Genomic DNA, 23,217 nt, shown 5'->3' on the forward strand with positions numbered 1-23,217 from the left:
GGGTCTCAAAAGAGTCAGACATGACTTACAACTAAACCATGGGGGACAAACATTATTACTTTAAACTTCTCTCTTAGAACTGCTTTTGTAGCATTCCATGGGTTTTGATATGCTATGCTTCTATTTCTATTAGTTTCAAAATTTTTTATTTTCAATTTTGATTTCTTCTTTGACCCTTTGGTTCAGAAAAGTGTTGTTTAATTTCCACATTTTTTGTGAGTTTTCCACTTTTATTCCTATTATTGATTTCTAGTTTGATACCCTCATGGAATAAAAATACTTTATATGATTTCAAACTTCTAAAATTTGCTAAGACTTGTTTTGTGACCTATCATATAATCTATCATGTAGAATGTTCCATGTGTACTTGAAAAGAAAGAATGTGTATTTGGCTGCTGTTGGATGAAATGTCTATATATGTCTGATATTTTATCTTCTGACTGAATTGACTCTTTTATCATTATATAATGACCTTCTTTGTCTCTTGTTAGTCTTTTGGCTTAAAGTCTATTTTGTCTGATATAAGTATAGCTACTCCTGCTTTCTTGTAGTTTCCTCTTGCATGGAATATCTTTGCCAGCTCTCGCTTTGACCCTGTATGTGCACTTAAAGGTGAAGAGATCCTCTTGTAGGCAACATATAGTTGGGTCTTTTTTATTCCCATTCGTCCATCTACTCTGTGTCTTTTGACTGGAGAATTCAATATATTTTCATTTAGAGTAATAGCTGATAGGTAAGAACTTACTATTTCCTGTCAAGATCTTCAGTAGTTCTTCCAGGATCAGCAGTTAAGTCAGTCATTGGTGGTGGCCTGAACTGTTGGTGTTTACATATTTGGCTCTAGTGGCCAGCAGCAGGTGCCTACATAGAGGCAGGGCCAGTTGCAGATGCACACATTGTGGTGGAGTCCAGGTTCTGCAGCAAAGCCTAGGGTCAACTAAGAGCTCACTGACAGTTTCTTATTTTCCCCCTGTGCATTCACCCTTCATTGGAGGCTTGTGATGGCAGTATGTGTGGAATTGTGCGTGTGCACATCTGGAAGGGCTAGTCATAGATGAGTATGGTATAGGCCAGTGATAGAAGACTAGGCTTGATCTGTACCCACATGTAGTTGCAGGGACCTTGGCTTGGCTGTTTGGCATGCTCTTCTGGGGCTAGCACTGTCTTCCCAGGAGTGCACACTGCAGTGGAGGCTGGTGACAGGGGTTGGCCAAGGGTTGTGCCAATGCATAGCTGGAGGGGCTAGCCCCTGAGCACTCACAAGGCAGTGGGGGGTCAGCGGAGGGTGCATCAGATAGTGTCTTGCACTCTTGCAGCTGCAGAGGCCTAAGCTGGTTGCCAGTGTTGTTCCAGGGTTCAGAGTCATATAGCGGGGTGGGGTGGGGGGGGCAGTGAGGCATAGGGAGGGATGCAGGTAGCTGTCATCAGTGAATGTAGAATTTGCACCTGTGGGGTGAAAGCTTATGGATTTGCAGGTGGTCTGCCTTGGCTGTGCTGGCCTGGTTTGTCTACAGAGCAGGTCACTGTGGATTGCAATTACTATTGCTGATTGGCTGCTACTAGTAGTTCCTGCTTTTCTTGTTCCTAGGCATCTCTATACATCTCAGCTTTCCAGTCTGTGTAGAGTTAAACCAGGGCAGGACCAGTGTGTGGTGCCCTGAAAGGCTGGAGAAGCTCATTGCTCACCTCATTCTTCCTTGTCTGGAAGGAGGAACTCTTTCTGGCTCAAAGTTCCCTCTTGGCTCCGAACAGTTCTGGCTTGGGGGATGGGATGGTGCAGGCAAAATGAAGTTGTCTTTCTTCTCTTCTTGTGCAATTATTCTCAGGCTTTTTGTTTCACTGTGTTATAAAATTTCTTAATAGAACTCCAGAGCTCTCCCGGAGCTGTTTTTGTTTGTGGATAGCCTGTCTAGTTGTTGATGCTGGGGTCTCCAAAGTCACCATTTTGGTGATGTCACTCCTACAGTTGAGTTTTGAGTGTTACTCAACTGTGAAGAGGAGAAACAAAACAAAACCCAAATCTATTTCTAAGCAGAATTTAAAATATATTCTAAAAGGTTCACATATATAAATCTGATCTTTGACAGTGTGGTAAGTTGCTTAATGCATAAAACGAGAATGACGTCCTGTTTTATATTACTAGCAAATGATGCTGGCATCTCAGTAAGTAAATGTTCACTCTTAGAGTAAAATGTGAATCTGATCAGTAGGCTTCAAAACAGAAGAGCTAAGGTACACAGTTTAACATTGTTTACTCTAAAGTTAAAAACATAATAAGGCAGTAATATTTATTCCACCCTCTCTAGATGCTTTACTGTACTGAATTGTACTAAATGGACAACCTTTTAATGCAATTTACTTTTTACTCACAATAATTTCTAAAGCCTTCATGCTTTTCCTGCTGGGTCCATTACTGAAAATTATTGTAAACACAGTGCTAGGTTAAACATGAATATGAGATGGTAAAAGGCAGTATATCCTTGCGGGGACATGGATGGAGAAGTGTGACCTTACTCATGTCTCATAGTTTCTTTTAGAAGAAGAGACTATTAGTTGATATACTTAAACTCTTTTGTTATTTTTAGTTTGCTCATTTTTTAAAAACCAGAATCAAATGCTATGTCCAGGTTTAACACTAGGACTGGCACACTTTAAAAATATCCAAATGCAAGCAAACTTTTTGAATATTAAATAATTGTTTTATGTTCACAGCCTGACTTGTATTTAGTTATCACAGAATGAAGACCTATGTCTTGGAAAATTCTTAAGCTCTAATATTTAATATTTTCCTTTATGATAGTAAATATCAATTACATTACTTTTAAAAACTACAGACACTATGGGCAGTAAAGTTATCATGTTCCATTACCTAGAGATGCAGTGAATAGACTAACCCATAATCATTTTTACCAACTGATCCTTTGGTTATCTTAGGACAACCAAGTGGATGCCTGAATTTTATGGTTGGTTGTAAATCATTGACCATTTTCTTCAATTTCAAGGCCACAATGTGCCAGACCAAATTTGGAAAATAATAAACTGATATGGATCTTCATTCCTTGAGTGGAAGTGTTTGATGATATGCTTCATTTTGATTTAAAACTAATGCATTTTTATATAGTTTGAAGACATTTTTAGTAAAAAAGGATTTATTCACCCACTAACCACTGGGGGCAGGAGGAAAAGGGGATGACAGAGGATGAGATGGCTGGATGGCATCACCGACTTGATGGACGTGAGTTTGAGTGAACTCCAGGAGATGGTGATGGACAGGGAGGCCTGGTGTGCTGCGATTCATGGGGTCACAAAGAGTCGGACACGACTGAGCAACTGAACTGAACTGAACTGAATCACATCTTCTTTACCTCATAATTGCAAATGATGAGGGACATAACAAATGCATGAATCCTAATTCATGAGTTTAAAAGCAGGGTGTATAATTTTGATACTTATTCTTATTTTATAGTCCTCTCTGCTAATGGAAACACAAGTTCTTTTCTACCATAAACAAACCTAGAGTTTTTATTTATTTTCTAATATATTTTTTTAACTTTAAACTTTTTATTTTGTACTGGGGTACAGTTTATTAGCAATGTTGTGATAATTTCAGGTGGACAGCGAAGGGACTCAGCCATACATATACATGTATTTTTCTGATAAACATAGACATCCAACTTTTGACCTAAAAAATGAATGGAATAGAAAGAGCATAATGAAAATGTTTTTTAAATAATGCTTGATTTTATTAGCTATGCACCTTGATTTCTAGATTATACTGCTGCTGCTAAGTCGCTTCAGTCTTGTCTGACTCTGTGCGACCCCATAGACGGAAGCCCACCAGGCTCCCCTGTCCTCGGGATTCTCCAGGCAAGAACACTGGAGTGGGGTGCCATTTCCTTCTCCAATGCATGAAAGTGAAAAGTGAAAGGAAAGTCGCTCAGTCGTGTCTGACTCTTAGCGACCCCATGGACTACAGCCTACCAGACTCCTCCATCCATGGGATTTTCCAGGCAAAAGAAGGCCCTTATTCTTATGTAACTACAGAAGGCTGTATAGATGAGACTGAAGTCACACACATTTTCCTACAGATTAAAAAATAAAATTAAAAATGAAATTTTACATAAATAAAATTTGACTAGAATAATACATGTTTTAATAATCTGAATTCTTATTTCCCTCTTTCCCAAATACAGTTCCATATAAAGCTAGCTTCTTATAAAATAGATACCTTGCTAGATTAACTATTGTCATTTTTAGACTGTTTAATGTTACCTAGAGCTTTTATCAGAGAAGGTAATGGCACCCCACTCTAGGACTCTTGCCTGGAAAATCCCATGGACAGAGGAGCCTGGTGGGCTACAGTCCATGGAGTCGCTAAGAGTCAGACATGACTGAGCGACTTCCCTTTCACTTTTCACTTTCATACATTGGAGAAGGAAATGGCAACCCACTCCAGTGTTCTTGCCTGGAGAATCCCAGGGATGGGGGAGCCTGGTGGGCCGCCATCTATAGGGTCACACAGAGTAGGACATGACTGAAGCGACTTAGCAGCAGCAGCAGCAGAGCTTTTATTTTAAACTTCAAACCTTATGTTCTTCACATTGATACAAAAAATTAGAGCAATCACTAATTCATGCTAATGTCTCTCAGCCATAAATATGAGTTTTCTAAATAGTTGTCTATAGTGGAGTTATTTGAAAATTTATCATACTAAAAGAGATGATTGACAGATTCTTGCCTCTTGCCTCCTTCCCTTTTGAGTTGTTCTGAGTGTATCATTATACTGAGTTGCATGTAGTCCTCTAGCTAGTGTTCCTTTTTGTTTTTGTCACAAAAGATCAATGAAAAAATGCCTCAAGATATCTAGGGAAAGGAAGGGTGCATTTAAAGAACTAATATTTTTCAATTTCCTGCCTGTAAATTTGTCTAGTTCACCATCAGTACTTTTTCTTGATGCAATGTTACAAAAAATGTCTAGCTATTTCAAAATACATGTGGCAACAAAGATATAAATTTTTGGATTTTTCTTCTAGAGTTCTGATTTAGATTGCCAACTAGAGTATTAAAATGTACTCTCTGGGAAGCTTATAATACAACACAGAGAAGGTTTAAACTCTGGAGGAGCTCAGTTATACTAGGACACAGAGAAGTACTAAGGAAAATATGCCATCAGAATATGTTTTCAAAATTGAAATGAGAAGGGACTATCATTATTATTTGCAAACACTGGGTACTTATAATATGTAATGTACTGTAGTATGATCAATGAGGCATACAGAATTGAGAAAGATGTGGTTCCTGCACTCAAAGAGTTTGTAATCTCTTGGAGAATATGTGCACTCTTATAAATAACTCTGATACATAGGAGATAATGAGGTGCAAAAAGTGAATGGCTGAATGTACACTCTAAATAGAGAAGAAGAGAGCTTCAAGGTTCCAGCAATGAATGTTGCTGTTATAATAAGATATTAAGCAGAATGTGTTTAATGCTAGATATTTCTATCAAAAGTTTCCTGGAAACAGTGCTGTATAATATGGTAGTCAACCAACCACATGTAACTATTTAGATTTAAACTAAAATAAAAATTCAGTTTCTCAGTTGCACTAGTTACATGTCAAGTGCTCTTTGTGGCTAGTGACTATTATACCGGACCAAATAGATATAGAACATTTGTATCATTACAGAAAGTTCTTTTGGAGAGCAGTCTTCCATAGCCTGCTTCTTTTATATATTAAAGACTAACTGAGCTGATTACTCTCTCTAAAGTAGTGGTGACGTGTGATTATTTGAAATACTGAAACATCATATCATTTTATAAATTGCAAAACTCACATCCTTAAAATTTTGGGGGAATATTTTTAGAATAAGAATGGTTATAAAAGAATAGGTATGTTGGTTGTCTAAAAGTATATCTGCTTACTTTTAAGTATAAGCTATGGCTCTGTAATTTAGAAAAAATGCAAGTATATGTTATAGACAGATTACAAATATTAACATTATTAAAAGGAGTTCTAATTTAATGGGAGTTAAGACAGATTATCCTCAGCTAAATATAATTGACTCTGAGACTAGACATAGCATTAAAGTACTTGAGGTAATATTGAACGTAATTGTTTCCATGGGAACATTTCTGGAGTAGCTACTGCCTAAAAGGGATGTTCAGGGCATTACTCAGAAGATTTGGTGATGTTTATGTAGCTGATTCAGGTTCTAATCAAGAAGTGATTTTAATTTTATTTATTGATGAATTTTGTTAAGTAAAAGAAAAGTAAATATACTATATGCATTGTAATAAACTAGAAAATATAACATTAGAGTATAGAAGTGGCTCAGGGAGGGACTATGACAGAGAGTTAGAGCAGAAATCTGCCCTCGACTGGCTGAGCAAAAGGAGGCACTTTACATTTTGCATAGTGTCTGGTGTCTGGATGGAGTGTGTTGTGGTGGAAAATAAAAGTTGGAGACATGTAGGCCGTGTCATGGACACTTTACATTAAAAGGGGGGGGGGAAACCACTTTTGTACATACAGTAAGTAGAGGCATCAGTCAGGAAAGTAGCATTCCAGGAAAAAAAAAAATCTGTGATACAAGAGTGAAATGGGACTCATAGAAAAATGGCGTCAGGACATAGAAACAGGGAAAGCTAGTTAGCAGTGCAGAGAGTGGTCTCTCTCCATGTGGCATAAAAATTATTACCAGGTCTTCACAAAGGGAAACATAGATGTCGATATTGGAACCTAACTTATGTGTCTTTTGTAGCTGTACATATTGTTATGGGCAATTTGTTATTTATGTAGCTCTCAAATCAGGTTGTAGATTCAGTTATCATCACAAATCCTTTTATCATCTTAAGATCTTTAAGCAGAACCTCAGATACTACCACTGATTCATACTCAGCTGGATTGACCCTGGCTGAGTTCTTCAGAAAAGAGCTGGTGAAGCCTGGAAAGCAGCACCATGTACACAGTGGTACCTGCATAAAGCTGATTTCATTTAATCAGCTCACCACCTGTATGGGGTATATACCATTATTATTCAGAATTTGCAGATGTATAAATGAAGGCCTGGATATATTGACTTCTTGCCTGGAGTCACACAGTAAGTGACAAAGCCAGAAATGAAGCAGCATTTTACTTGATTCTAAAGAAACTATAGATAATAATTACTACAATCTACTCTCTTCCTTCTATATAGCAATATGAGAAAAATATTTGGTTGATAAAGTCTCATAGCCTTATTGCTGATGTTTTAATTCTCCTATAAAATTGGCTGCTACCTGAAAACCCCTGCAAAGTTGAAAGATGTTATATATTTTTATTCCCATGGTCATTTGGGGAAAGATTTGATTTTTTATGAAACTATGAACCCTTGTATGAAAACTGTAATGTCATGGTTAAATAATTAAAAAAGAATAATTTTAGACCTCCCCTCCATATACACATACTACATGGCTATAAGTTTATATTCTAAATATCTTCTTGCACGCATGCTAAGTTGCTTCAGTCGTATCCAACTCTGTGCGACACCATGGACAGCAGCCCACTAGGCTCCTCCGTCCACAGGATTCTCCAGGCAAGAATACTGGAGTGGGTTGCCATTTCCTTCTCCAAGGTTTGTTGTTAGTAACATAGGAAATATTTGTTAAAAATGTTATTTATATAGCATGAATACATTTATATAAAGGAAGTATCATGTGTAAGGAAAAGAATGTCCATAAGGAAATATGCCAAGATATTAATAGTGATTATCTCTGAGTAATAGGACTATTGTTGTTATTGATTTTGATTAACTTTTATTTTCCCAGATTTTATTATGAATAATTCAGCCATACTATATAGTTAAAAGGATTTTATAGTTTATTTTGTTTAACTTTTCATCAGTATTTTCTATGATATATATTTAAAATAAGTACAAAAACATTATTTTAAAAATGAGTTGGGTCACACTATATTTTACTCCTGTTTGCTTCATATTTGTTTTCTCAAATATTTTTTACTTCATCTCATTTTTCCAAAAAAGGGTCATAGATCCCTGGCAACTAATGGTGTTCACATATTAATTTCAAGCTCATTCTTGCAGTCGATTGGGAACAGTTTGAGGGCTTTCCCAACAATGGATTTTCCCTCTTAGCCTTAAGTGGGAAGATTCATCGCTAGTCAGACTATGATTTCTGGGGATATTATTGGCCTACTCATGCCTGGTTCACAGTGGGCAAGCTGACTTAATTGTGTACCCACTCTTTTGGATACTCACAGTTAGGAAAACCATAACTATCTGCCACCTCCACTCAAGTTTAAGGAAGGGCAGGGCCAAACAGCCATACCTCTTTGACTTGTAACCCTAAAGAAAACCTATACTGGTTGGTACTTTTGCTTGGGGGAGAAGAGATATATGGCAAAAAAAACATTTCTGAGTCCAAAAAACATGTATTCTCATTCTCCTTTTTGACAGTGTAGGTCAAGAAAGTGAAGGACTTTGTTCCCTTTTTCCCCTCATTAATCATCTCTGACATGCACCTGTCTACCCAATCTGGCATACTGTCTTCAGCACTCCACCGCAAGCATACTGTCTGAGAGTCTGAAATCTACTTTTGTCCCCTGCTTGTTCTCCTCCTGATGTGTAGTTAGGTGAGTTCACTGTTATCTGTGCATAACCTCCACTTGCTGTGGTCATTTCCTTCACTTAAAGAGAATCAGATACATGAGACTAAGTAGCTTAAGGTATTTTCACAAAAAGTAAACTATCCTTATCTTAAAGTTGTGTGCTTCCCCCCCCCCATCTTTTTTTCTTTCTCTTTTCTTAATGAGAGAAATAAACTTAATAGGGAAAACATAGCAGTAAGCTCAATCATAGTCTAAATCTCAGAATCTGAAGAATTTGCATGAAGGAGAGCAACTATTCCCAACTGTCTTTTCAAGGACTGATATTCGACTCTCTTGGAAGAGAAAATGAACGTATTTTTTTCTTATTTTATGAGTTGTGCTAGCTTTGGGTTTGGTAACTGTATATACAAAAATTTCTTTGGCCTTTGACTATTAAAAATATGGAAATTGATTTTAACACTATTTTCAAATATGATTGTCTTAATATATGACTTAAAAGAACAGCATATTTTGTTCAGTATATTTCATCAAACATAAAGCTAGACTTTTCAAAGATCATGTAGTTTAATACTGAAAGCTAGTATAAAGTTGTATGCTTTTTTATCTTCTTATAACCTATATAAATCAGCATTCTCTGAATTGTGTATTATGAAATACTAGGATGACTAATAGCTATTCCTCAGAAAGGTAATTAGGTGCTGTGGTCATATATGATTGGAGAATGCTGAGTCATTTAAAGTTCAGCAGTTTGCTTTACTCAGAGCCTTTACTGTTTCTGTGTATATCAGGCTCACCAAGCAGGCGACCATATATTCATCATTTCCTTTTCTAAGTGAATTACATTAGAGGAATTTTCCCTTTGCCAACCACTATCAAGCAGGAATACTCTTTGGAGACACCAGTTTGTAAAGCATTCCTTGTCACACAAAGTGTGGTCTGAGGAACTAGCAGCATCAGCATTACCTGGAAAATTGTTTGAAATGCAGAATCTCAGACCCTCACCTTCGACTTGCTGAATCAGAATCTTCATATTAACAAGCTTCCCAAGTGATTCATACAGATGCTTTAATGACTTTTGAATGCATTTATTGAACACCTACTATAGTCATATATTGCAAGGAATTTTCACATATTTCATTTTCTCCTTATTGTCAGACAGGTACAGTCTTAAATATTCTTACATATCCTAGGGTAGGAAAGGAGTAATAAACTCCAAAGTTGTAGCCTATGAGTGAATAGATTATTTGTTCACAGGTGTCACTACTGATATTGAATTTTATTTAAAAATACTTTTTCAAAAGAGCAGTTTAGGTTCATAGAAAAATTGAGGAGAAAGTACAGAGTTCCCAGACATACTTTGCCCCTCCCCACCACATGCATGGCTTTTCCAAGTATAAAAATCCTGTACCTACATTGACATGTCATTATCATCCAAAAGCCATAATTTACATTAGGGTTCTCTCTTGGTGTTATACATTCTATGGGTTTTGACAAATGTATAATGATATGTATTCACCGTTATAGTATTTTACAGCATAGTTTCACTGCCCTAAAATCCTTTGTGTTCCATCTATTCATCCCTCCCTCCCCACTAACCTCTGGCCATTACTGATCTTTTTACTGTCTCCATAGCCTTCTCCAGAGTGTTTCATGGTTGGAATCATATAGTAGCTTTTTATATTGGCTTCTTTCACTTAGTAATCTGCATTTAAGATTCCTCTATGTCTTTTCATGACTGGATAGCTCATTTCGTTTTTGTACTAAATAGTAGTCCATTGTCTGGTTGTACCACAGTTTACTTATACATTCATCTACCAATGGACATCTTGATTGCTTCAAAGTTTTGCCAGCTATGAATAATGCTGCTATAAATGTCCCCGTGTAGGTTTTTGTGTAGACATAAGTTTTCAGTTCATTTGTATAAATTCCAAGGAGTACAAATGCTGGATTGTATGGTACCAGTATGTTTAGTTCTGTAAGAAACTGCCAAACTGTCTTCCAAAGTGGCACTCCCCAGGTTGCACTCCCACCAGTAATGAATAAGAGTTCCTGAAATTGAGTTTTAATAGTCATTGCTTAAGGAATCCTGGAAATTTACTTAATGTTCTAATTATTATTATTTAAATGTAATTCAAGAAAGAAATCTTATTTGATGAAAAACAAATATTTGAATGATACTTCGTATTTCTCTTTGCCTGTTATCATAAGTATGTACATAATAAAAGTTTATGCCAGAGGATGAAGTATCAAAATATCAAGGCATACAGTTATATTTGATAAAAGACAGGCACACTGTGTAGATAGATAACTCCATTTGCAGTGTTAACCTTAAAATTTAACAAGTTTATCTGTGAGTTATCTGTGGTTAGTTAAGTTCTTACATTTCTCAAATTACCTCAAATACCTCAAATTATGTGTGTAATAGAAGGAAATGCAAATAATTTTTGGTTTGATTAAGAATGTAAATAAAAGGCTCTAAATTTTGGAAATTGGCTGGAAGATTGCTATTAAAGTTAAATAAAAGATAGATATCAGTAGAGCTTTATTTTTCCACCTAAAAATGCTAAGGTAACAGTTCTTTATAGTGAACAACAGCATGAAGAAAAAAATGGAATAAAATAAATATTTATTCTTCCTTTCCTGCCTGAACTTCATTTGTTGAGGTAAGGATCTTCCTTATAAAAGAATTCCAGTTAATAATTGTGTAGGAAATTATAAAATCAGGCACAGCTTTCAGTTTAGTTCAGTCTGTCAGTTGTCTCTGACTCTTTGCGACCCCATGGCCTGCAGCACGCCAGGCCTCCCTGTCCATCACCAACTCCCGAAGTCCATCCAAAATCATATCCATCGCATTGGTGATGCCATCCAACCATCTTATCCTCTGTCACCCCTTCTCCTCCCACCTTCAATCTTTCCCAGCTTCAGGGTCTTTTCCAATGAGTCAGTTCTTTGCATCAGGTGGCCAAAGTATTGGAGCTTCAGCTTCAGCATCAGTCATTCCAATGAATATTCAGGACTGGTTTCCTTTTGGATTGACTGGTTGGAACTCCTTGCAGTCCAAGGGACCCTCAAGAGTCTTCTCTAACACCACAGTTCAAAAGCATCAATTCTTCGGCTCTCAGCTTTCTTTAAAGTCTAACTCTCATATCCATACATGACTACTGGAAAAACCATAGCTGTGACAAGATGGACCTTTGTTGGCAAAGTAATATCTCTGCTTTTTAATTTGCTGTCTAGGTTGGTCATAACTTTTCTTCCAAGGAGCAAGCATCTTTTAATTTCATGGATGCAGTCAACATCTTCAGTGATTTTTGAGCCCCCCAAAATAAATTCTCTCATTGTTTCTATTGTTTCTCCAACTATTTTCCATGAAGTAATGGGACCAGATGCCAGGATCTTAGTTTTCTGAATGTTGTGTTTTAAGCCAACTTTTTCACTCTCCTCTTTCACTTTCATCAAGAGGCTTTTTAGTTCTTTGCTTTCTGCTGTAAGGGTGGTGTCATATCTGAAGTTACTGATATTTCTCCCAGGAATCTTGATTCCAACTTCTGCTTCATCCAGCCTGGCATTTTGCATGATATACTCTGCATGTAAGTTCAATAAGCAAGGTGACAATATACAGCCTTGATGTACTCCTTTCCTGATTTAGAACCAGTCTATTGTTCCATGTCCAATTCTAGCTGTTGCTTCTTGATCTGCATACAGATTTCTTGGAGGCAGGTCAGGTGGTCTGGTATTCCCATCTCTTGAAGAATTTTCCATAGTTTGTTGTGGTGATCCACACAGTCAAAGGCTTTGGCATAGTCAATAAAGCAGAAGTAGATGTGGGTTTTTTTTTTTTTTTCTGGAACTCTTGTTTTTTTCAATGATCCAGTAGATGTTGGCAATTTGATCTCTGATTCCTCTACCTTTTCTAAATCCAGCTTGAACATCTAGATGTTCGTGGTTCATGTACTGTTGAAGCCTGTCTTGGAGAATTTTGAACATTACTAGTGTGTGAGATGAGTGCAATTGTGCAGTAGTTTGAGCATTCTTTGGCATTGCCTTTCTTTGGGATTAGAATGAAATTGACCTTTTCTGGTCCTGGGGCCACTGCTGAGTTTTCCAGATTTGTTGGCATATTGAGTGTAGCACTTTCATAGTATCATCTTTTGTAATTTGAAATAGCTCAACCGGAATTCCATCACCTCCATTAGCTTTGTCCATAGTGATGCTTCCTAAGGCCCACTTGACTTCACATTCCAGGATGTCTGGCTCTAGGTGAGTAATCACACCATCATGGTGATCTGGGTCATGAAGATCATTTTTGTATAGTTCTTCCATGTATTATTGCCACCTCTTCTTAATGTCTTCTGCTTCTGTTAGGTCCATACCATTTCTGTCCTTTATTGTGCTCATCTTTGCATGAAATGTTCCTTTGGTAGCTCTAATTTTCTTGAAGAGATAGATCTCTAGTCTTTCCCATTCTATTGTTTTCTTCTATTTCTTTGCATTTCTTTTGAAGAAGGCTTTCTTATCTCTCCTTGCTATTTTTTGAAACTCTCCATCAACTTTACATTCTCAAATAAAATAATTGATTCAGGAGACTGAATGATGAAGGCAATGGATAATATATTAGGAATAAACTTTTGTCACAAAGGAGTTAGGTTGTCCTTATCCTGTCAATATAGTCTTATTACCCTTATCACTAAAGATCATTCAAACAACATCAAATAGAGCTTATATGATGACTATGACACTCAATCACCACCTGTGAACTGTTCTTTCCAAAAATGTGAATTCTGAATTGAAGCAAGCCTCTAGCTCTCACTTTCATTTTAGGGAAAAATGATAGAGGAACAGAAGAAATAACATCACAAGGAAGCAATGAGACAAATCCAGTTTCTGGGACATCATACAGGGCAGCTTTCTCTGATTTGTTTCAATGTCATGAAAGTAAAAGAGTGGAGAGGACACTGCTCTTGATGAAAAATGCTTAAGAAACCTAACAGCAAAATGAGAAGTGGAGCTCTTACTTGGATCCTAATATAAATAAAGCTATTGGGAGAGGGGCTTCCCTGGTGGTCCAGTTGCTAAGTCTCTGTTCTTCCAGTGCAGGGAGCCCCAGTGCAATCCTTTTTCAGGGAACTAGATCCCACATGCCCCACTAATGATCCAGCACAGCCAAATACATAAATGAATAAATAAAATTATTTAAAGAACTATTGAGAGGAATGTTGCAATACTGGGAAATTTGATAATGAGAAGGGTATTAAACAATAGAAAGGAAATATTGTTTCAGTTTTCATAGTTGCAATATTTTCATTGTGTTCACACAAAAAAATGGTTGTAATTTTTTTTTTTGGATACATACGGAAATAAGTAGGGGCTGAATGATATTTGATATTTAACTACTTGGGTATGTTCTTTCAGTTACTCTAAATATAGGCACCATAGCCTTCTCACTTCTTTCTGTTGCTTTTCCCTGTCCCGTCCCCTTCAGTCTCATTCCTGAATTTACTATGACCACACCTCCTCAATGATCTGGGGGTACCACTCCCCTGAGAAGTTCTCTATCTCCATCAATTGTACTTTTATGACTCTCACATCACATCTGAGTCCATTTCAAACCTAGTTTGTCTCTGTAACCATGAGTAACCATCCTTGTGTTATCATCTTAATTCTTTACTATACATTTTTTTTGGTATTACTAATTTGGTATTTATCATCTTTTTATAGTTAATTGCTGTTTATTCATCCACTTAACAAATATTTAGGGAATACTTACTATGTGTCAGGTGCTGTTCTAGGAGATGACTATATAATGTTGAATAAAAATAGATCCCTGTCCTATGGAATTGTAAACAATGGTCAATGTAGAGCTCCCTGTAAAGAATGTCACTGAGAATACCTCACATGAGCAAAAGTGTGGAGGATACAAAAGAGTTAGCAGTGTGTTTATCTGACAGCTGAAGTTTCAGGCAGTGGAGTTTGCCAGTGAAAACACCCTGATGTTTGAGCTTTTCTGCAAGTTTTCCAAAAATAGCAGGGACTCCATTGAGCCTGGAGTAGACTGAGTGAGGGGAAGAGTGGTTAGAAAAGTGATCAGGGAGCTAGTTAGTAGTAGAGATGATGATGGAGGGGGCAGGGATGCACACTGCCATAGGTAGTTGTAGATGCTGCTAAGGATTTGACATCTTGTTCAGAGGGAAATTTGAAGTCAATACCCAGTTTATATTTTAAGAGGTTTTATACAAGTAGTAGATGTAAGAGATGCAGGTTCGATCCCTGGGTTGGGAGGAGCCCCTGGAAGAGTATTCTTGACTGGAGAATCCCATGGAGAGAGGAGCCTGGAGGGATACCTTCCATAGGGTTGCAAAGAGTTGGACATGACTGAAGCGACTCAGCACAGCACATACAAGTATTTATGTATGTATATATTTGGCATGTGTCCTCAACTAGTGAAATCATTGTGAAGTGGATCTGTATTTGATTTTTTTTTGCATTGTCTTCATAACCTAGTCCTCTGCATTTCATAATATAGTTACTGAATCAATAGTTGACAGTTGGTTGCTGATTGACTAACATTAGAACCGAGAGTGTGGCCTTCTCTCACTTATAGAGAATGTATGTGCTGTGCTCTGCTCAGTTGCTTCAGTCCTCTCCAACTGCAGGCAGGTTCTTTACCCTCCGAGCCACCTGGGAAGCCCATAGAGAATGAATCCTGCCACATAGAACTTGGCTGTTCCTAAAAAGTGAGAATTTTTATTTTAACCAGGGCCACCTATTCAGTTTTATAAAGTTAGTGAATTTTGATATTTTCATAGACCTTCAGTTCAGTTCAGTTGCTCAGTCATGTCCGACTCTTTGTGACCCCATGAATTGCAGCATGCCAGGCCTCCCTGTCCACCACCAACTCCCGGAGTTCACTCAGACTTACGTCCATCACATCAGTGATGCCATCCAGCCATCTCATCCTCTGTCATCCCCTTCTCCTCCTGCCCCCAATCTCTCCCCAGCATCAGAGTCTTTTCCAATGAGTCAACTCTTTGCATGAGGTGGCCAAAGTACTGGAGTTTCAGCTTTAGCATCATTCCTTCCAAAGAAATCCCAGGGTTGATCTCCTTCAGAATGGGCTGGTTGGATCTCCTTGCAGTCCAAGGGACTGTCAAGAGTCTTCTCCAGCACCACGGTTCAAAAGCACCAATTCTTCGGTGCTCAGCCTTCTTCACAGTCCAACTCTCACATCCATACATGACCACAGGAAAAACCATAGCCTTGACTAGACGGACCTTTGTTGGCAAAGTAATGTCTCTGCTTTTGAATATGCTATCTAGGTTGGTCATAACTTTCCTTCCAAGGAAAATGCTAGCTGGCATTTGCCTTTTAATTTCATGGCTGCAGTCACCATCTGCAGTGATTTTGGAGCCCTAGAAGTATCATATTTTCCATAACAGGTGTCATTTAAATGACATGCTTTTTTCTGAGTCTGGAAAATAATGGTGTATATTCTAACTGTTGTGCTAATTCATGTCAAAACAATGGTGTAAATTCTGAACTGCTGTGCAGTTGAAGTTAGTCAGGCTGCTGGGAGTCATAAGAGTCCCAGTAGCAACAGGGTTTTCTTCCATATGAGAGAAATTGGAGCTCAGTATTCTCCAATTAATGGAGAAAAAAAAAAAAAGGTTCTTGCTCCTATAGTGTGCTTAGAGCCCCATAAAGCATGTTGTCATGTGTGCCTAGAGGAGCTAGCTGGCATTTGCCTTCCTTACTTCATGTGCACTCATTCCATTGATGTCTGCTGAATTGCATGAACACAAATAGAGATTGGTGTGTGTTGCCATTTTGATTTAGTTGATGGTGTTTAAGTATATTAGCTGAAAATACAAATGTATGCTATCTGTGATGTAGAGTGTTTAATATTATGACAAAGCATATTAGTGTTCAATGTATATAACTTTAAAACTCCATGAAATTCTAGTTCTGCTTTCAGACTTTAGCCTCATGTGAGAGACATGACGAGAAAGATTGGATGTTGTCTACCGCATTTGAGCAGTGTGGCTGCTCCTTGAATACCTCTACATGTTTTTGGTCCCGGAAGGATGATCTAGTGTCCACATAGTCAGAATTCACTGGGAAGCTAAACTTTCCACTCTAAATTAGCTCCAAATTCACTTTCCCTTGTTTCTCTCTACTTTGCATCTTTGCAAGATTATTCTGTTTCTTTTGAACTTAGGCCTTCAAAGCACCCAAGTAAATTGGGAATGACCTTGAAGTCAGGGAGTCCTGCATTCTATTTGCAGTCCTAATAATAAGGATCTTAAACACTTCTCAGAAGTTCTTTGATCTCTTCACTCCTCTGATTGTCTGTAAACTGAAGATTAAGGCCACTAGTCACAAACATATAATAATATAATTATGTGTAATTTTCATAAATTATGATGTGATACATATAAATACTATATACACATACATGCATATATTATATAATATAAATTATATATATATATATGTGCTTAAGTGTCATATACTTTACCTTCATATCTATGTATTTAAAAGATCTCTGCCATATAATAGATGTTTGTTAAATGTAACCTTGAAACTATAGTTATTTATGATTTCTGTTTGGAATACAGTTGTGCTGCTTACAAATTTATGAAGATTTTGATAGGTGAATAGGTAAAAATTATCATGGTGGACAACATGTAAATGACTCTGCTTTCTTAAGACTTCAAAATACACAGTGTTTTCAAAATACCACCTTCATTGCTACCATGTTTATTTTTAACTCAATATTTTTGTCAAGTTTTGGAGAGAAGATTAAAGAGGTTTCCTTTTATTTCAATATAAATTGATGCAGTGTGGGCCATATTTATCTTTTAATCTTAAAATTAGAGGTCAGGTTTCCACTTTCAGGTCTAAATGAAAAAATATGCGAAGCTCTTAGAGAACCATACCAAAGTGCAGTGTTTAAATCAAGGTCTTTATGGTTGTCCATATTAAACTGTGACAGGATGCACTACTGTATGAACAATACATAAATAATTTTAATCTTGGAATATTAAAATATGCAGGAAAAGTGGTAAGTCATTTCATGGGATCAGGGCTTGGGGTCTAGATTTAGAACAAACTGGTTTTGAATCTCAATTCTACTTATCCTCTTTGTGACAGGTTAAGCAAAAATTACTTAACCTTCCTGAACCTCACTTACTCCATTCAAAAATGATATCAAGACAGCAATTAGCTCTTAGGTTTGTTCTACTGAGTCATTATAGCCACAGTGTATAGCAACAAGCTTCACCCTTGGTAGCCCTTAGCAAATGATACTCTTAAAACTATTCAGAAAAATTTGAAAATTAAACTTTATAACCAAGTAGTTTACAAGAGTTTTATAACCAAGCAACTGATTTTGGGATCTCCTTTCTGCTGGAAATCATGTGTAGAGAAATAAGACAAATGAAAACCAAAAAACTTGATATTGTCAGTGAAACTAGGAGACAGAGAAAATTCACAAACTCAGTTGCATATAGATTACATCATTGGTGAAGCTTCACGGGAAGGAGGTGACTACGAGAGGACTGAGGGGGCAGGCAGGGTGGGCAGAGGGCTTCAGAGAGCTCTGGGATCTCCAGCATCTCCAGCCTACAGTTGCTTCTCAAATGAGGACCTCCTAGCTGAGCGGGAGCTACGGGAGTATAACTGAGACTGAGAAACTCCAGAGCACTGGGGAAGGACAGACAAACAAGTTCAGGAGTTCGGGAGCCCAGAGGAGGTGGATAGTAGAACAGGTCACCAAGAAACAGTGTCTGAGAGTGCATGGTGGTGGAAGAAAGGGCCAAGGAGGGAACTAGGAAATCCAGGGCTGGCAGGAGAAGTTCACTTGACTCAGGCTGGGCTCAGAGAGTCAGAGTGGGGCTGGCTACAGAATTGGCTGTATTGTAAGACGTGTACTTGACAGGAGGGGAGTGTGAGCTGTGAGGCTGGAAATGATATACTAGAATATCCTTGTAGAGAAGTCCATCTCATTAAAATGAAAGCAGTAGGAAAGGATGAAGCTCTGCCTACACACAACTGGGATGGTGTTGTGGATACTATTGAATAAAACACAAAAGAAAGTTGAAAGTAACACAAATTCCTATAGATAATAGACATACTCATTTGCAAATGGTTTCCACAAAGCAGATTAAAATTATAACCTAACGTTATAAAAGAATCAACAGAAAACTAATGAAAAAGCTCCTTGAAAGAGCAATTATAGTTACTGAGGAATGCTACAAAGCACAAATGGAAGAACTCAAGGAAAAAGTGACCAGAAAACCAGAAGTGATGGCACAAAAGCACAAGGACAGGAAATGTCAAGCAACCTAACTCTTTAAATGAAGACTGAATTATAAGTGCACATTGAAGAATAGCCAACACAGAAAGCATGGGAAGGGATAGAGAGGAAATAAATGAAATAGTCTATAGAAATAGCACCCAAAAAGGAGACTAAAAAAAAAAAAATTAAAACCAGGGCTTCTTGTAGAAATGGCTGGTTACATATTTGGGGATGAGAATTGCAGATGGTGCCCTAAATACTTGGTTATGCTAGAAAGAAAGGACCTTATTAAATGATCCTGGAACCACAGTAGCAATGTGGCCAGCTAAAATACTTCTTCAGGCTCCCTTGTAACAAGAGGTAGCCATTGGAAACAGTTTTGGTCAATGAGATACGAGTTACTGGTTTACTGGGAAAGCTTTGCTGGAAAACAAAGTATAGCTGTCACCTTTTACTACTTCAGTTTTTCCTGTCTATCAAATGGACATGGGGCTAGCATGAATTAACTATCTCACACTCTCTAGGCAAGTGGGGTGGATAAAGAAGCTAACATGCTAAGGGAGAGGGCAACAAAACAAAAGAAAGGCCTGAGTTTTCTGTTATTTTTGGTTAACTGATAGAGTGTTTTACTGACTGGCACTGTTGTAGTACTATTATCAGAATTAGAGAATACAATGCACGTTAAAACCTTGGGAAGCCTTTGCTGTTACTAAGTTGCTTCAGTCGTGTCCGACTCTGTGCGACACCATAGACGGCAGCCCACCAGGCTCCCCCAACCCTGGGATTCTCCAGGCAAGAACACTGGAGTGGGGTGCCGTTGCCTTCTCCATGGGAAGCCTTTGGCACTTACCAAACTACACCATTAATATTAATTCTTCTTTATACCCCTTCTCATCCTTACATGGTTAGCTGAGCATTAATAGTTACTTTCCTTTGTGTGTTTCACCCTTTGAAAATGAGGATTTTTTGTTTTTGTTTTGGTAACTGTAGTCACACATAGCACCCCCTAAAGGAAGTTGTGAAATGAGGTGATATGACATAGTTAAAAGTATAGAATTCTTCATCAGAAACCCAGGACTTTGAATCCCAGTTTGAACACTAAAGGCTGTATGTACATTCACAGCTTATTTAACTTAATTGTTTTAGCATCAGTTTCTTCAGTATGATTCATGACAACCCTTTCACATCATGGTCTGGCACCAAGTGATACTGAGCAATAGCAATGATGACCAGTTTGATGTACTCTAGTAGTCTTAGGATTTACTGCCTTCCTAATACTGATACTTTTGGGGGAAAGTGTTTAAACTCTGTGCCTGAGGTTCCTTATTGTAAAATGGAGAGATTAATAGTAGTACTTTATGGACTTTATTGAGGAGTAAATAACATAGTCCATACAAACAGCAAATATCCAACAAATGCTGGTTCTTATGATTATCATTATTATTTCTCCGAAGAACTGACCTGGCATGTGTGTGTGTGTATGTGTGTTCTGTATCACTTAAGAGATCATAGAATGTGCTCTCTAAAGAAAGGGAACTATACAGCATCAAGGCAGGCCCCACACAAATGTGTGTGTCAGAGAGAGTAGAGCTTTGAAACTCTGCTTCTGCATTAGCTTCTCTACTGAGAGTCTGGAGGCCTAATGGGCACCTGTGATGTGGCTTCTACAGGGCACATACAGCTCCACACAGAGAAATGTAGTAGACTGCCATCTCCTTTTCCACCCAGGGATAACCACCAGTCATCAGATAAGAGTCATTTTCTGCCTCCCAGGGCATTCTGAATGTCCACATGTCCCAAACACAGCAATGATAGGGCCATACTTTGAACGGAAACATGTTGTATTAATATTAAAGACATATACACTTGCAAAGATTCCAAGAGATTTAGAAAACTGCGAGGAAAAGACCCAACAGCTGGGCTTCTGGACCTGTGGGAGGATTTAGAATTCCAAGTTTGTACAAATAAATTCAACATTATTATTATTTTTTCTTTCTTTCTTTTTTTTTTTTTGAGAACTTCTTGTGCTTATGCATGTTCTCTCTCTCTCTGAGATTGTAAAATGGATAGGCTGTCTTAAATAGAAACAAGTTTCCAAAAGCTGAAGGCACTTGGATTTAAAGCTATGCTTTTAAGCTGGATTTTTTATTCATTAGCACAGTAATGCCTGAGGACTTACTGGACTGGCTATGGCTAGACCAAGGAGCAGGCAGCAGTAAAAATATCCATTTATCATACAGCTATGGTCTCCTTCCTGGTTCTTTTTCAAATGACTTCAGAGATTGTCCCGTGAACACTACTCCATCTGTCTATAGTCTCTGGACCTGATCCTCAATTTTGGCTAATCCCAGAAATGTACGTGTGGAAGGTATAGGTCTAAATTGTTTCTGCCTTATACGGAGGCAATGAGTTTTCAAGTTCAAGTTAATCTTAGTCCTAAAATTCTTTTTGAAAAGCCAGTAGTGTCTGGAACTATTCAAAGGATCTAGAACTTCTTTGGGACCAAACCCAGTCACAGATTCCCCTATGCAAGGGTTTACATATGTTTGGTTTGTTGGAGGAAGCATGGCAAGGACTTCGTGCATTTGGGCCAACCCAAAGCCAGTAAAAACTCTTTATATCTTGTCTGGCAATAACAGCGTGTCGGAGATGGTTTAATCATCCTGTGAGACATGGTTAATAGATATTGTTCTAAAGGAGTTTGCAATCTCAGTGCCTATTAGGAAAGTTTAATGCTGATGATAGGGGAGATAAGAACTTCTTTGAAAAGGGGATAGAAAGCTAGATGATCTTTATTTTGAGATTTTATTGGGATATAGCTGAACCTGAAGGAGTAGAAAGCCACCTTTTAATTTGAACAGCAGTAATTTTGAGAATGTTTGTTAATCAAGCATAGCCCGTTCTGTCACAGGTGCTAGAGCAATTTTGGAAAATACTTTGGAAGACTTAGGAAGCACTGTCCCCAAAACAACAAAACTTTAGCCAAAGCCCAGGGGCAAAAAAGAAGACAATAGATGTTGCTTTAAAACAATTTATCTCTTTTTTGGTATGAAAATAAGGTAATAAATGAGAAGATTGTCATGAAATAGTGATGGACACGCTCTAGTCCCTTATGAATCTTACGGGGAATTCCCCCAACTGAGGAGTTTGATATTTCCACAAAAGGTCACACATTTTCATTCCCCATTTAAGAGGAGGGAGGTTTTCATGTTGAATATTCCCCATCTGTCCCTCTAGATCAATTCTCTCACATTCTCCACTATGCTTTGTGCTTCCGGACGCTGACCTCAATGGACAGTGTCAGTTGAGCACCATAGCTTTCTGGCAAAGAGACACACAAGCAATCTGAGTATTTATTCTCTCAGTCCCCTCCCTCCTGGGCCAGGACTTGGCAATGGTTGCTTTCTCTCCCAAGGACTTCAGTTCCTGTTGGGTGTCATTCTTTTATATTTGTACACTTTCTTGAGATTCTAGTGCCTAACTTGCCTTACCTCTTCAGGTCTAGCTGCCATTTTTGTTCAGTTGCTATTATCACCTCTTACTAGTTTCTCTTAACTCTACCATGTATTCCCTTCATTCAGTTCAGTTCAGTTCAGTCACTCAGTCATGTCTGACTCTTTGCAACCCCATGAACTGCAGTACTCCAGGCCTCCCTGTCCATCACCAGCTCCTAGAGTTCACCCAAACTCATGTCCATTGAGTCAGTGATGCATTCCAGCCATCTCATCCTCTGTCGTCCCCTTCTCCACCTGCCCCGATCCCTCCCAGCATCAGAGTCTTTTCCAATGAGTCAGCTCTTCGCATCAGGTGGCCAAAGTACTGGAGTTTCAGCTTCAACATCAGTCCTTCCAATGAACATGCAGGACTGATCTCCTTTAGGATGGACTGGTTGGATCTCCTTGCAGTCCAAGGACTCTCAAGGATCTTCTCCAACACCACAGTTCAAAACCATCAGTTCTTTGGTGCTCAGCTTTCTTTATAGTCCAACTGTTACATCCATACATGACCACTGGAAAAACCATAGCCTTGACTAGACGGACCTTTGTTGGCAAAGTAATGTCTCTGCTTTTGAATATGCTATCTAAGTTGGTCATAACTTTCCTTCCAAGGAGTAAGCGTCTTTTAATTTCATGGTTGCAATCACCATCTGCAATGATTTTGGAGCCGAGAGGAAAAAAAAAAAAATGTCAGCCACTGTTTCCACTGTTTCACCATCTATTTGCCATGAAGTGATGGAACCAGATGCCATGATCTTAGTTTTCTGAATGTTGAGCTTTAAGCCAATCTTTTCACTCTCCTCTTTCATTTTCATCAAG

General features: G+C 38.0%; 1 protein-coding gene across 1 annotated transcript in view; it reads right to left on the reverse strand.

The window, feature by feature from the left end:
- LOC101115943 (zinc finger protein 671-like) overlaps positions 1-23,217 on the reverse strand; it is a 53,152-nt gene that overhangs the window by 23,860 nt on the left and 6,075 nt on the right. The window lies entirely within an intron of this gene.

Source organism: Ovis aries, chromosome X (assembly GCF_016772045.2).
Source record: "Ovis aries strain OAR_USU_Benz2616 breed Rambouillet chromosome X, ARS-UI_Ramb_v3.0, whole genome shotgun sequence".
Lineage (NCBI taxonomy): Eukaryota > Metazoa > Chordata > Mammalia > Artiodactyla > Bovidae > Ovis > Ovis aries.